Raw genomic sequence first — 6732 nt, 5'->3', positions numbered from 1 at the left:
ATTTCACTGTTTCTTATACCCTTCTCCCCCATGCCCTGGGGCACCCCTTTATCCTCTCACTCCCAAATCTGTCCCCATCTGACCTTTTCTGAGAGGTCTGATGACAGGTATATTAAGTCTGAGAGAGACAGCTCTAGCTTTAAAAATGGGTTTTTGACTATTAGTAACTGGGATTGTCAGAGCTAGCCTATCAATGGAGACAGGGACTTTGGGCCCCTGGAGTCCCATTCTCAGGTCTGAGCCCACTATGCTTGTTTGGCCCCCAACCAGGTGTGCCTGAGTAGCTGGACATAAACATGGGACATGTGTCTCTCTGTGACTATTGTGGAATTTGTGTGTGCGCGACAGGGGGCATGTGGAGGAATATGCCTTTTTATTTACTAGTAAAGAAATATGTGTCTGATCATGAGTGTTACAAACTGGGAGGTAATTATGAGCAGAATGGGAAAATAGAGTAGAATTTCTAAATCAACAGGGGACACAGGGGAGAATATGTGGAAAAGAAGGAAAATAAAAAAAAAGATATAGTTAAATGGTAAACATAAAATAAGATGAAAAAATAAAAGGGAGTATAACAATTATTTTATGAAATGTGAATGGGTTGAATTTTTCAATTAAAAGAGACTACTTTATTGGGTTTTGTTTTTTCCCATATGTTATTTAATATATTGTTGAACAAGAAATATACTTAAAATGCTTCCAAAGGAGTTGAAAATAAAGTAGCTGACAAATCCAAATACACACACACACGCAGAAATAGTAGTAGCAGTATTTTATTAGGCTAGATTGAATAAATTATGTAAAAAACAGACACACTACACAATCCAGCACCTATGTGTTTTAATAAGCAAAAACTACTAGACATGCAAAGAGAACCTTGATTTTAAAAACACAACTCAGGCTAGGGAGGGTGGCTCACGCCTATAATCCCAGAACTTTGGGAAGCCGAGGTTGGAAAATCGCTTGAGGCCATGAGTGTGAGATCGACCTGCGCAACACAGTGAGATCCTGTCTCTACAAAAAAAAACAAAATTTACTTTAAAAAATTAACTACTTTGGAGGCTGGGGTGGAACAGATCACTTGAGCCCAGGAGTTCAAGGTTATAGTGAGTTGTGATTGCACCACTGCACTCCATCCTGGGTGACAGAGCAAGACCCTGTCTCTCTCTCTCTCTCTCTCTCTCTCTGTATCGCAATTCAGTGGGAGATTTAAAAATACCTTCTAAAGGATCCCTTTTGTTTGTTGTTTCAAAATTCGACAAAATAATCTTAGAATTTCAATGTAAATGTCTAAAACAGCTAACAAAATCATTGAAAGGGAGACTGCTGTGAGAGTCTTATCTCGCCAATGTTGCGTAAGTTCCTCAAGAGAGCTACTGCATGAAGAAGGGCTTAAAGCACAGGACTGTCCTGGGCACTGCTGTGTGCAGAACAGAGAGGGTAATTCTGAGAACTGGTATAGGATCAGCTGTGGGAAGCTGACTTTGCCAGGAGATAGACCAGGGCAGGGTGAGCCCTGCTGGAGGCTCTAGTTGGTGGTGGTGAAGCCAGCAATAGAAACTTGAAAAAGTACAGGGCTGTGTTTGTCAATTCGTGTTGCTATGAAGAAATACCTGCCACTCAGTAATTAATAGAGAAAAGAGGTTTATTTGGCTCACAGTTCTGCAGACTGTACAAGAATCATGCTGCCAGCATCTGCTTCTGGTGATAGCCTCAGGAAGCTTTTACTCATGGTGGAAGGCTCAGGAGGAGCCAGCATAGCACATGGTGAGAGTGTGAGCAAGAGAGAGGGAGGAGGTGCCAGGCTCTTTTCAACAACCAGATCTCACATGAACTCGGAGTGGGAACTCACACATTACCACGAGGACAGCACCAAGCCATTCATGAGGATTCTGACTCCATGACCGAAACACCTCCTGCTAGACCACGTATCCAACATTGAGGAGCACATTTCAATGTGAGATTTGAGGGGGACAAACATCCAAAGCATATCAAAGGCTCAAGCCCTCTCTAGGATTGGGGAACACACCAGGAAACAATGACATATGAATTGGCTGGGCAACGTTCAACTATTCATTTAACAAGCAGGTACTACAGGTGGGATAATAGGCTATCACTTCTGCCAGGCAAAAATGTAGTTATTCTTTGGCTACCACTACTAAAGGAGACATTTTTCTTTAGAAGAATATATAAACTTCACAGCTTGGATTTTAAGGTGCTTGGAACTGATTAGGTCCTCTCAGAACCCAGCCCATGGCCCTAACTCACAATTTCTCAGATGCAGCCAGAAAAGCCAGGTTCAAGGTGCTGTCATCCAGGACTCATTCTACATCCCTATCCTATGCTTATATATGAATAAAGCCTCCTTTTGTAGAGCTATCTATAGGTCACTAATATGTACACATATATACACACATACACACACATATATACACATATGTAGATATACATGAAAGAAACATTTCAACACATTTTTTGTGAATGAGATATTATGCCTCCCTTTGAAAAATGCTTGAAGTTTATATTGAACATGGGTAAGGGTTATCGATATGTGATTGATTTTATCTAAGTTTCCTGCCTGTAAGTGGAGCCACCAAAATGGTTATCGGAAGGACCCCCATGAAACTCCTACTCAATCTCACCTTCTTCCATGAGTTAAAAAAATAGACTGACATGAGAAGTTTTAGAAGAAATACCCTCAAGGGTGGTTCTTGGGACTTGGAGGAGGAAGCATTCATATTTGGGCTTGTAGAATCCCCAAATCAGGCAGAAAAGAGCCAACATTTCAGAGGATGATGTGGGGAGAGAACAGTTGATAGGGAATGATGCCAAAAGCAGTCTTCTCACTATGCTCTCTTGAAGGAAGGTCATTCTTTGCCTTCAAAGAGCAAAGTGCAATGGGGAAGACACAGTAAGTAAATAGGCAAATTCAATACACATGACCATCGCTTTCACAGCAACATGGGCTGGAAGCACATGCAAGACACACCTGGGCCAGGGGCTGTTTTCCTACAGGAAGCTGTGTCTGAGGCTTGAAAATGAGTAGGAGTTAGCTGAATAGCAGATTTGGGGTGGCAAAGTCCTTCCAGTGGAGGGAACAGTACCTGTGAGGGGTGGAGCACATTTAGGGAAAAAATAAACTTCCTTGTGGCTGCAGCACTGCCTTACAGGGCAGCAGTGGCAACAGTAGAAGTGAAGACAGATGCAAGGACCTTTACACCATGTTACAAAAGAATGGATTTTATCCTGGGGTCATGAGCTCCTTTCCCCTTTTAGCCTTCTAGAAAAAAAAAAAAATAGGCAAGAATCAGACACAGACACTTCCTCAGCAAGATACATCCAGAAAGAGTAAACTGAGAAGAGTCCAGAGACAAGGAGATGGTGAAAGAAGGAAAGCCAGGCCCCAAAAAGCAACTCCAGCAGCAAAAAGGTGGACGTGGATGGTGGGCAGATGGGTGGGGAGACAAACAGGCCAGGAGACAGTAACAGAGAAAAGAGCCGTGAAAGACAAAGAATCTAACAGGAGAGGGCAAGGAAGAGGGTGTCAGAGCCCCCCAAGATGCCACAGTCACACAGGCAGATTCAGACACTGAGGCTCAGACCCCGCTGAGCACCCAGGGGCTCCCTTCTCTGACCTTACGGTTGGCTCCCTCCATTCTCAGCTTCCAGAGAAGGGAAGAAAGATGTCTGCAAGGATTCATATTTTGAGAGGGGGAAACAGAGTAAGGCCCAATTAGAAGGGTTGACTAAATGGGCCAGGGGTGGAAAAGTAGAGAGAAAATTTTGTTTCAGGAACATTGAGGGAAGGAACAGTAAGCCCTCCTGTCCCTTCTCTCCAGGACCAAAAGTGGTCTTCAGTAGCTGAACCAGTATCATGGAAGATTATTTGAAAGGAAGGAAGAAGAGAAAGCTGACAGGAAATGAAGTATTTTAAGAGACATTTCCAGTCACCTTGGAGAGGTGCAGGCATTAGAGCTCAGAGTCTCTGGCCAGACTGCCAGGGTTCAAGCCTTGCTATTATACCAGCTATGTGACATTGAACAAGTTACTTACAATCTCAGTTTCTCCGTTTCTTAAGTGTAAAGTGAGGATGAAACAATAGTATCTACTTCGTAGGGACGTTGGGCAGGTAAAATGAGTTCCCTAGAAAATATCTGTAGACTGCTTCAACAGTTATCTGTTGCACAGCTATCAATGTAGCTGTTATTATTATTGCTCCTTTTTCCAGGCATGGCCTCTCCTGGTACCCACTGTGATGTCATGTACTTTCCAAAACCCCATCAGGGCTTCTCTGACTTACTAGAGAGTGGCAAACCCACTCCAGGTGAGTTTCATTAAAGAATATATTCCTATTCAGTTGTGGCTTATGGAATTTGATTTGCAGGAATAAATTTGAAAAGTCTTGGAAAGTGTGACTACTTTGTTAGCAAAGTGTGGCTGGGTGGGATTGGCATTAGGGCTAAAAGATCTTTTCAGACTCTTGGTCTTTGAGGGTCCCTACCATTGCCTCAAGAGTGTAGCCAAGGCCGGGCATGGTGGCTCACTCCTGTAATCCCAGCACTTTGGGAGGCCGAGGCGGGTGGATCACGAGGTCAGGAGATCGAGACCATCCTGGCTAACACAGTGTAACCCCGTCTCTACTAAAAATACAAAAAATTAGCTGGGTGTGGTGGCAGGCACCTGTAGTCCCAGTTACCCAGGAAGCTGAGACAGGAGAATGGTGTGAACCCAGGAGGTGGAGCTTGCAGTGAGCCAAGATCGCGCCACTGCACTCTAGCCTGGGCGACAGCAAGACTCCGTCTCAAAAAAAAAAAAAAGAGTGTAGCCAAACAAGGGCCAGAGAGCCTGAGAATTGTCACTGGTGGGGTGACAGAGATTTAGTCTCCTAGTGCTGCTCCACAGGAGGTTTTAGTAAACTTCTTGAAAGAGCTTGGAACAAAATTGCCAGTGGGGACTCTTAACTGCTGCACAGTCACAGAACTGAAAGATGAACCCTGAGCTGTTCCACCTGGCAGGGAAGCAAGGCTTTATAGATGAGGGGCCTTGTGGGAGCTGAAGACAGCAACAGATGGTGGCAGCCCCCTCCAGCAGGAGAGTCCTGGGAGCAGCCATGTCTGTGAGCTCTTTGAGGCTGATGCTATGTGGCATACGTTTGACCCAGCCCAATGCCTAGAATATAGTACCCTTTAAATGTCTGCTGAATGACTGAATGAAAAGAGGTGGCTGAGGAAAGCATATGCTGACAGGATCCTCTAGAAGCCTCCCTGATTAATAACGATCAGCTGCTCCCCAACATCTTGAAGAAGAAGACAGTGCTAGAAGCTGCTGCCCAAAATATCTAAAAGCCCGCAGAATAAATCTATGGCCTCCATCGGGTCCCATAAGTAGAAATTTGGAAACCTTGATAAGTCTCATAGTTCCTGCAAGGGACTCCTTGAAATCTTAACATAAACTGTCTAAAACCTCTCAAAGGAAGTCTTCGAGCCCCTGCTGAAATCCTTGGAGAAACCCTCCCTGGAAGCCTTGGAGCCCTGTCTGGAAGCCCTGGAAACACTGCCAGGAGTGATGGACAACCTTTTGGGGCTGAGTCAGTCGCACGTGTGTATTAGGGTACTGGGCTCTGCCTTTGCAGCAAGGGTAGGAGGTGGGGAGGAAGGTCACTGTTGCTTTGTTTTAATACCATTGGCTGTGTCTCAGCTGCCAAAGAGTCCGGTCAAAAAGGAGAGGCCAGGGAGCTTCCATGTATTTTATCAAAATAGTGGGCTTTGGAAATATTGACTCTTAGTAGTGGTCAGCTGTGGGGCTTGAAAACATCTTTTTCTATTTTTTCTGGTTTTTAAAATTTTGGGGTTTTGTTGTTGTTGTTGTTGTTGTTGTTGTTGTTGTTGTCTTACTTGTGTTTTCTCCACACATGCATGGAAACCACTTCTTGATAGCTTTTTGTTGAAGGATGTTAGTGTGTCTTTGTTGATATAATCTAGGAGAGCCTGCAGGCAGCCAGGTCAGGGCACAGATTTTGACAAACATGAGTACTATCTAATCATTTCTGACCCACTGGAGCCCGGAAACAACAACAACAACAAAGTTGTTCTTTGATCACAAATAGATGATTGAAGTAGTTCTGCTCATGTACTCAGGCGGCTTCTTTCTCCAGGCCTCCCTAGAAAAGATGTCTTTGAATGCATTTAGCTGTGAAAGGAAGACACACAAACATTCAAGTGCTGAGATTATGTCAGAGACAAATACAGAAACAGATTCAAGAACAGCTTCAGAACAAACAAAAAATGTAGATTGATACCATAGCAGAGGGAAAGGGGAGAGATGAATCTGAAAAAGAGATTAAAAGAAGGCAGTGAAGACACAAATCAAAACTCATAGCATCAGAAATGAGCAGACAAGAAGAGCACTGCTATCAACTGGAAGACAGTCATTCAAACAGAAAATATAGCCCAATAGAGTCATTCAAACAGACTATACAGGCATCTCTGGTACAGTTGGTGAGCTTCTTTAGAAAGCATTTCTTTCTATAATTCTGAGAGAACAAAAATGAGATATGAGAAAAGTAGTTTAAGGGGTGTGTCTGAAAGGAGCGGAAATGGAAAGAGACAAGGATATATTAGGACCAAACAATAGAAAATTGTTTTTCTCCTTCTTCTCTCCCACTCAGCTTGACCCCTAAAAGTGTGGAACCCTAAACCCAAGTTCCCAGATAGCAGCCAAGGTATCCTTTTC

The sequence above is a fragment of the Rhinopithecus bieti genome, unplaced genomic scaffold (genome assembly GCF_001698545.2).
Source record: "Rhinopithecus bieti isolate Rb0 unplaced genomic scaffold, ASM169854v2 scaffold_4908, whole genome shotgun sequence".
Lineage (NCBI taxonomy): Eukaryota > Metazoa > Chordata > Mammalia > Primates > Cercopithecidae > Rhinopithecus > Rhinopithecus bieti.
This window is presented reverse-complemented; position numbering follows the sequence as displayed.